The sequence below is a fragment of the Schistocerca serialis genome, chromosome 4 (genome assembly GCF_023864345.2).
Source record: "Schistocerca serialis cubense isolate TAMUIC-IGC-003099 chromosome 4, iqSchSeri2.2, whole genome shotgun sequence".
NCBI classification, from domain to species: domain Eukaryota; kingdom Metazoa; phylum Arthropoda; class Insecta; order Orthoptera; family Acrididae; genus Schistocerca; species Schistocerca serialis.
Window position 1 is genome coordinate 35021299 of NC_064641.1, and position 7172 is coordinate 35028470.

The 7172-nt window shown below is 39.0% G+C and overlaps 1 non-coding gene across 1 annotated transcript; it reads left to right on the forward strand.

Moving 5' to 3' along the window:
• Nucleotides 1-695: 695 nt before the first annotated feature.
• On the forward strand, nucleotides 696-770 carry Trnat-ugu (transfer RNA threonine (anticodon UGU)). Its single transcript has one exon. It is a non-coding gene; the product is annotated as a tRNA-Thr (tRNA).
• Nucleotides 771-7172: the final 6402 nt, after the last annotated feature.

Here is a 7172-nt window from a genome sequence, read left to right on the forward strand (position 1 = left end):
AATGTTTTCCAGGATGTCAGAACAAATCATTCTTCGGCGTTCCTTCTGTTCAATTGTGAGACACTTTCGAACCATTTTTGAACACACTTTGTTCATGTTGAAACTTTCATGAAGAATCTGCCTAACACTTTCCTTGTCAACTCCTGTTAACTCAGACACTGCTCTGATTGTTAAACGGCGATCTTGTCGAACAAGTTTACCGATTTTTTCAATGTTTGCATCAGTTTTTGCTGACAATGGTCTGCCAGTGCGAGTGTCATCACTGGTGTCTTCGCGGCCATCTTTAAATCGTTTAAACCACTCAAACACTTATGTTCGTGATAAACAATCATCGCCGTACACTTGTTGTAACATTACAAACGTTTCACTTGCAGATTTTCCTAGGTTGAAACAAAATTTGATGTTAACACGCTGTTCTTTCTGTACACTCAACATTTTCCGACGCACAGACAAAACGTCAACTACTTAAAACAGACGCCACGGGCAGACTGAGTGCAGGAGGCAGATGAAACTCGAGCAGTAGGCGGAGCGAGAGTCACGTGACAGGCCACGCGACTTTCAGCCTTATTGCATTCGTTTTATTGTTTCACCAGTACTAGTCCGGTTTTTTTCTAGCCACACCTCGTACAAGGTGAGAATGTGGGTCTCGCGGGAGGCGTGCGCGAGATAGTCCCTGCAGTCGCGCTATCCTCTGTGCCCTCGGTGGCTCAGATGGATAGAGCGTCTGCCATGTAAGCAGGAGGTTCCGAGTTCGAGTCCCGGTCGGGGCACACGTCTTCACCTGTCCCCGTTGATATATATCAACGCCCGTCAGCAGCTGAAGGTATTAATACAATTCTAATGTCTCGCACGCTGGCTACTGCAGAGCATCGTTAGCTTGAACAATACCGCTCACCGAGAGTCAGAAATATTCCTCTGTTCTTCCAAAACATATCGCTTCAAACGAAACTAAATTGAAAACAAGGGCTCTGCTGTTAACTATAGGCAATTACTTGCCGATTCTTGTAACGCATTACAGTACTAGGGACTTAAAAATAATTTACTGTTATCTAATGAAGTTATTATCGCGACTGTCCGCCCCCGGTAGCTGAGTCGTCAGCGCGACAGAATGTCAATCCTAAGGGTCCGGGTTCGATTACCGGCTGGGTCGGAAATTTTCTCCGCTCAGGGACTAGCTGTTGTGTTGTCCTAATCATCATCATTTCATCCCCATAGACGCGCAAGTCCCTGAAGTGGCGTCAAATCGAGACACCCGGCGAACGGTCTACCCGACGGGAGGCCCTAGTCACACGACACATTATCTCGACTTGGCAATCAGTTTCCGATACTTGGAACACATTAAAATAGTAAAGACACAAAATAATGTTATTCTTTGTTTGATGAAATTCCTGTCACGACATCGACTGCAACAATATGAGGGCACAGTCCTGGTCACAACTCAACCATCCAACATATTAATCGTGCCTTTTAACACATTTGCACCATCGTTGATCTCAGCCATGAAAACCAATTTGGAATATTCAGAGTTTTGCTACCAATGCCACGATTTTGTATCTGTATCCACATAGAATGTCTTTCAAGGATCCAAACTGGTAAAGTTCAGGCGGAGACAGATCAGCGCTGTAGGGTGCATGAGACACCAATGACCATATCATTTTTGCAATCAGTTGGCTTGTGGAGGTGAATTGTTGCTTCTTTAAGTTTCCTACGTGTGGTCACATAGGTTTCCTTGTTGACAGTTAAATCTTACTCGTCTGTCTCCTCGGATCACTTCATCAGAAAGTCGTCGACTGGCATCTGTGGGATGTTGTCGGCCGGCTGATGTACGGTTTGTCTGCAGTGTCCGTTTCTCCATTACCAAACTCCTTCACACGATGCTGCACTTTCTTCATGGGTGAGTTTAAAAAAACTGTAAAGTCAAGAGTCAAGAATTTTTTCAAACTGATTTTGATATCTGGTTTCAACTACATCGCAAATGTGTACATATGCGTGATAACTATTAGTAATATATGGCATTGTCAGAAAAGGAGAAAGCGATTTTATATAGATTTCTTAAAACTGAAAATAAAATTAAAAAAGTTTTTAAATTGTCTAGATCGCGTACATTATAACTCATGAACTCTACCTATACTGCCTGTCTTTACTTTCTTCCCTATAGAACCTGCCTTATGCACATGTACGACCAGCTCCGTGCAATGTTCTTAAATCATACATCAGAATCACAGACAGAAAAATACCTGTTTTGCAATACAACATCGCCAATGAGAAAACAAATTAGGAAACAAGGGGTTATATTTATTTTTAGACGGTTGCCTAACCAGAATCGTTTCAGGACAATAGCTTGGTTCTGGGATTCAAATAAAACCCGAGTTTATTGAATCACAGATTTACTCTAAGATCTCGCCACATACGACTTTAAAATGACGGAGAGTAAGTAAGTTGGGAACAAAATGAACGTAAAGTCTCGTGACGTTGGCTGAGGAATTGTTCTAACACAAATTCCCCTAAAATATTGAAACACAAGCTTTCTAGAGGATCAGTTTAACCACAAATGTCCAGCTAACATTGCGGGGAGGTGTCTCATGTACGTGTAAGACTGATTCGGAAATTGTAAATGTTTCCCTAATCTGTGCTGCTGGCAATTGCAAAGTATATGAGTCTGTCCCACGAAGTAAAACAGGGTGCCCGTAAATATACTCTGAAAGGTGGCTACACTGAGCCACAGCGCCAGAGATTGCGCCAAAGAGTATTATTCAGCCGCCTCCACGGTGCCTGTTGGGAACTCGTAGTAGTCAGTGCCTGTTAAGAACTCGTAGCAGTCAGTGTTTGTAGGCAGTGCTTGCTGAGATGTGATATTGGAGAGTTCTGGTTGAGATGTGATAGTAACGAGTCGGTGTGGAGAGATTGTAGTGATTAGAGTGCTTTTCATCAATATAAATTAAGGTAACAAACTACTTTTCTTTTTTTTCTCATTATTTCAGTGTCCTAAATAATGCGTCATTACAGGTTCAGTCAACAAAGCATCTGGCGTGTGTTCTTGTATTAGAGTGTAATTCTGGTCTTCTTGCGCAATTATAGTATTTCTAATTTTCTTTTATCACGTCAGTATAATTGGTATTTAAAAATTCTTGTCTTGTTGAAGAAGAACCGTGCCAGATGTGTACGTTGAGTCACACTCCCACACACAGAACAATTACACTTGTGCTTTGGTTTAGTAGGTTTTATAGTTGCTGGGGACTTAATTAATTAACTGTGTTAACGAAAATTTCATTCCATTCTTTGCTGTTGTTCTTTGCAGTCAGATAGCGTAATAATACTAGTCAGGGCCAACCGTTTACGAGACACAGCGTAATCGGACATACAGCGACGAAAAATAAAAAAAATTATTTTCAAAAATATAATTAAGCCCCCATGCACGTGGCGACCGCTGCTTCGGATCGTCCCTTGGAATCTTCTGATTATAAAAATAGTAGACAGTAGTATTGTTGTAGTAATTTGTAGTTTAGTAATTGTAGTCTATTTTGCATGTGTAGATTTGGTAATTAGCATTCTTCTAATGGTATTTTTCAAAATTTAATTTTTATTGCCTTGTATACGCATTTGACAATCTAGTGCAATTATTTCAATTGTTCGTTAATCGTGTTTGAAGGAAACATTTCGTGTGAATGATATTGTTGATGATAAAGTGTCATTGTGTGTAATTTTCATATAGTGACAAGTTTTGTATATTTTGTAAATGATTACGCGATCAATGAAAAAGGCAAAAATGATGGATAGTGAGAATGACGAAATTGTTAACATGGCGAACTCGCCAACAGAGGAAAACAATATCATGAATAATGAAGTGGAAAACAATTTAATCAGTCGAGAAAATAGTCCGGAACCATTTCAAAATTTTTCTCAATCAGAAAATTCACAGAATCCGAGATTAACGACAGAAGATTCTGGAATAGTATCGAACACAGATAGCCTTATGGCTATGCAGAAGGAAGTTAGTTTTGCGGGAAATGTTAGGGGCGAAAGGAATTTTGAACTAGTTCATATGGAGCAGTTGATGGGTGCAATATTAAATTTGGCATCTCGGTTAGACTCACAAATGGGAACAATGGAGCAGTTAGGATCTGAATTAAAAACAGTGGGATCACAAATAGGAACAATTAAAACTGAGATGGGAACTTTGAGATCTGAATTAAAAACAGATAGGGGAACAATGGAGCAGTTTCGATCTGAATTTAAAACAGAGATAGGAACAATTAAAACAGAGATGGGAACTTTGGAAACACGGTTAGATTCACGAATAGGGACATGTTTCAAAAATATGAAAGATGAATTAAAGAAAGAAATCAGAGAAGAAGTACAACCGATTTTGAATTCTCACAATAATAGATTAATTGCTGTAGAGATTAGACAAAGGGAACAGGATAGAGAACAGGAGGAAAGAGATCGCGTGATAGTACAGAAATTTTCAGAGTTAAATTTACAACGTGCACACGATAAGAAAGAAATATTTGAGAGAATCGAGGAATCCGTACCAAATGACAGATTAAATAACCTAACACAACAATATGAACAGTTAACTACCAAATGTGTCAATACTGAAACCCGAGTCACGACACTTACGGAAGACGTAAATAAACAGAAAGAACAAATAGGTGACTTATCGGAAAGAGTTGAGGAGATTTCAGATAAATTGACAAATCTTAGTTTACATGGGGACAGAGATTCGGATGATACAGCTCCATTACCATTTGCAGAAACCGAAGAGTATCAGAACATAAATAAGCATGTTGAGAATCAGGGAAAATTTAATGAACGCGTTAAAAGGGAAGTTGAGGCATTACGAAAGCAAGTCAAACAAATCGAGGGCGAAATTGTAGGAAAAGACAGTAGAAGAAATTTAGAATCACAGATACCAGAGGGGTTTGAAGAAAGTAATTTATTTCATTTACGAGAAGCAACAAGAGAGCGCCAGGCGCGCGAACTTGATAATAATCAACATTGGGACTGGGACAGACGCGGTAGGTGTGCATGGTTAGATCAATTTATGTACGCACTTCCGCCAAATTGGCCACTAAGTCACAAACTGGAATTTATGTGTGGATATTTAGAAAACGAGGCGAAAACTTTGACTATAAACACTTTTTGACTGTTCGGAAATTTAAGATCTTCCGCAATTCTAAGAATGACATACATCCATGTGCATGGTTAGATCAATTTATGTACGCACTTCCACCAAATTGGCCACTAAGTCACAAACTGGAATTTATGTGTGGATATTTAGAAAACGAACCGGCGACGTGAATGCGCGCACTCATTAGAGATTGTAATAATCTGAATGATTTTTATCATGCATTTCTATCGGCATATTGGTCCGAAAACACACAAGACAGAGTCAAACATAGTCTTATTATGCAGCGTAATTTTAAACAGTCTGAGTTCCGCACGCCAGCAGAATATTTTGAAGACATGATTCGAAAGAATCAGTTCCTTTCCAACCCTTATAGCCCGACTGAATTAATTCGCATTTGTTTAACTAAGCTGCCACGATCCATAAGACAAATTGCTTTAGCCGGAAGATGTAAAGACGACATTGAGACTTTTAAGACTTCGTTGCAAGAACTTGAGTATGACAACGACGACGGGACTTCTTGTAACTTTTTCAGTAACAGTATTTACAATAGATTTTCAGAGAGAAGAGATAGTGATCGGAACGGGCGTTATATGGGTAACTTTGAGAATGACAGACGTAACAGACAGGACAATAGATACCAGCCTTATGACAATAACAGACGTTCCAACAGAAATTACACAGACAATTATAATAACGGTAATTCGTACCGGAATGATCATTCATACGGAAACAGTAATCGGTACCATCAAGACAGAAATTATTCATCCAGTAATAGAAATTCTTACTACAGAAATAACCAGGGTAGTAGATACAACAATAATTTCAGAAGTGACAGTCGAAATTACGCAAGAAGTAGTTATGCAGGCAGACAGGAAAACAGAAATTTTAATAACAGACACAACCAAGAATTTGCATCTAACAGACAGGAGGGACCTAATTGGCATCCTCCACGTGACAGAACTTCAGAGAGACAAGTGCAAATAGTAGAAATTGATCCGCGAAATCACGCGAATACTCAGAGACGTGACGCAAACAATCGACAATGACTTGCAGCTTCGGCTTCTGGCAGCAATATAGACGGTTCAGAAAGTAATGACACTACGACTTTACACTACGTACGCCTGGAAGACATGAGAGACATTTTGCTAGACGAAAAGGAAAATAATGTAGACGCATTTTTACATCCTGTTATTGAAGTATGTGTCGGTAAGAATAAGTTCACTGCAGTTTTAGATTCTGGGAGCCCATTGAACGTCATTAGTGAATCAGTTTTTCGTATATGTGAAAGAACTATTGCCTGTCCTGTGTTACCTATTTCTAAAACTACAATTCGAGGAGCGATTTCTGGAAAAAGTGTGGAAGTCAAACAACAGACCAACTTAAATTTCATTTGTCAAGGATACGAATTTTCTGCTAATTTTTTTATTGTTCCATTACTCAGTACACAAATTATATTAGGTATGGAGTTTCTTAAGGCAATTTTGAACTTTAAAGAAGGAGGTGTGAATTTGACTGTTGCCGGAATGCCGAAAAGTTTGAAATTTTTCGAGTGTTTAACAAGATCTGAGTCAGATACAAAATGTTTAAGGTTTCTTACTTCTGATGTTTTCGTTGAGCATTATGACGACAATGTGTTTATTCATGACAATGACAATAGATACAGAGACGCGATGGATGATATAATTAATAGCGAAGAATTAATTAATGAAAAGGTTAAGAAAGCTGAAGTGTCAGATGACGTTGCAAGAGAAGAGCTGCACCACATTTTGACTTCACATGCTACAGTATTTAGTCATCACACAGGAACTATACAAGGCTTACAATATTTATTTAAAGTAAAAGAACACACACCATTTCGAGGAAAAACGTACGCTATTCCTCTGGCTTACAGAGACAAGGTTAAGAATGAACTTCAATACATGTTAGATCAGGGCATTATTGAGCCTGCAGTCAGTCCTTATACTAGCCCATTACACGTTGTTCTTAAAAAGGATGGGTCAATTCGTTTGGTTCTGGATTCCAGACAGATAAATAATATCAT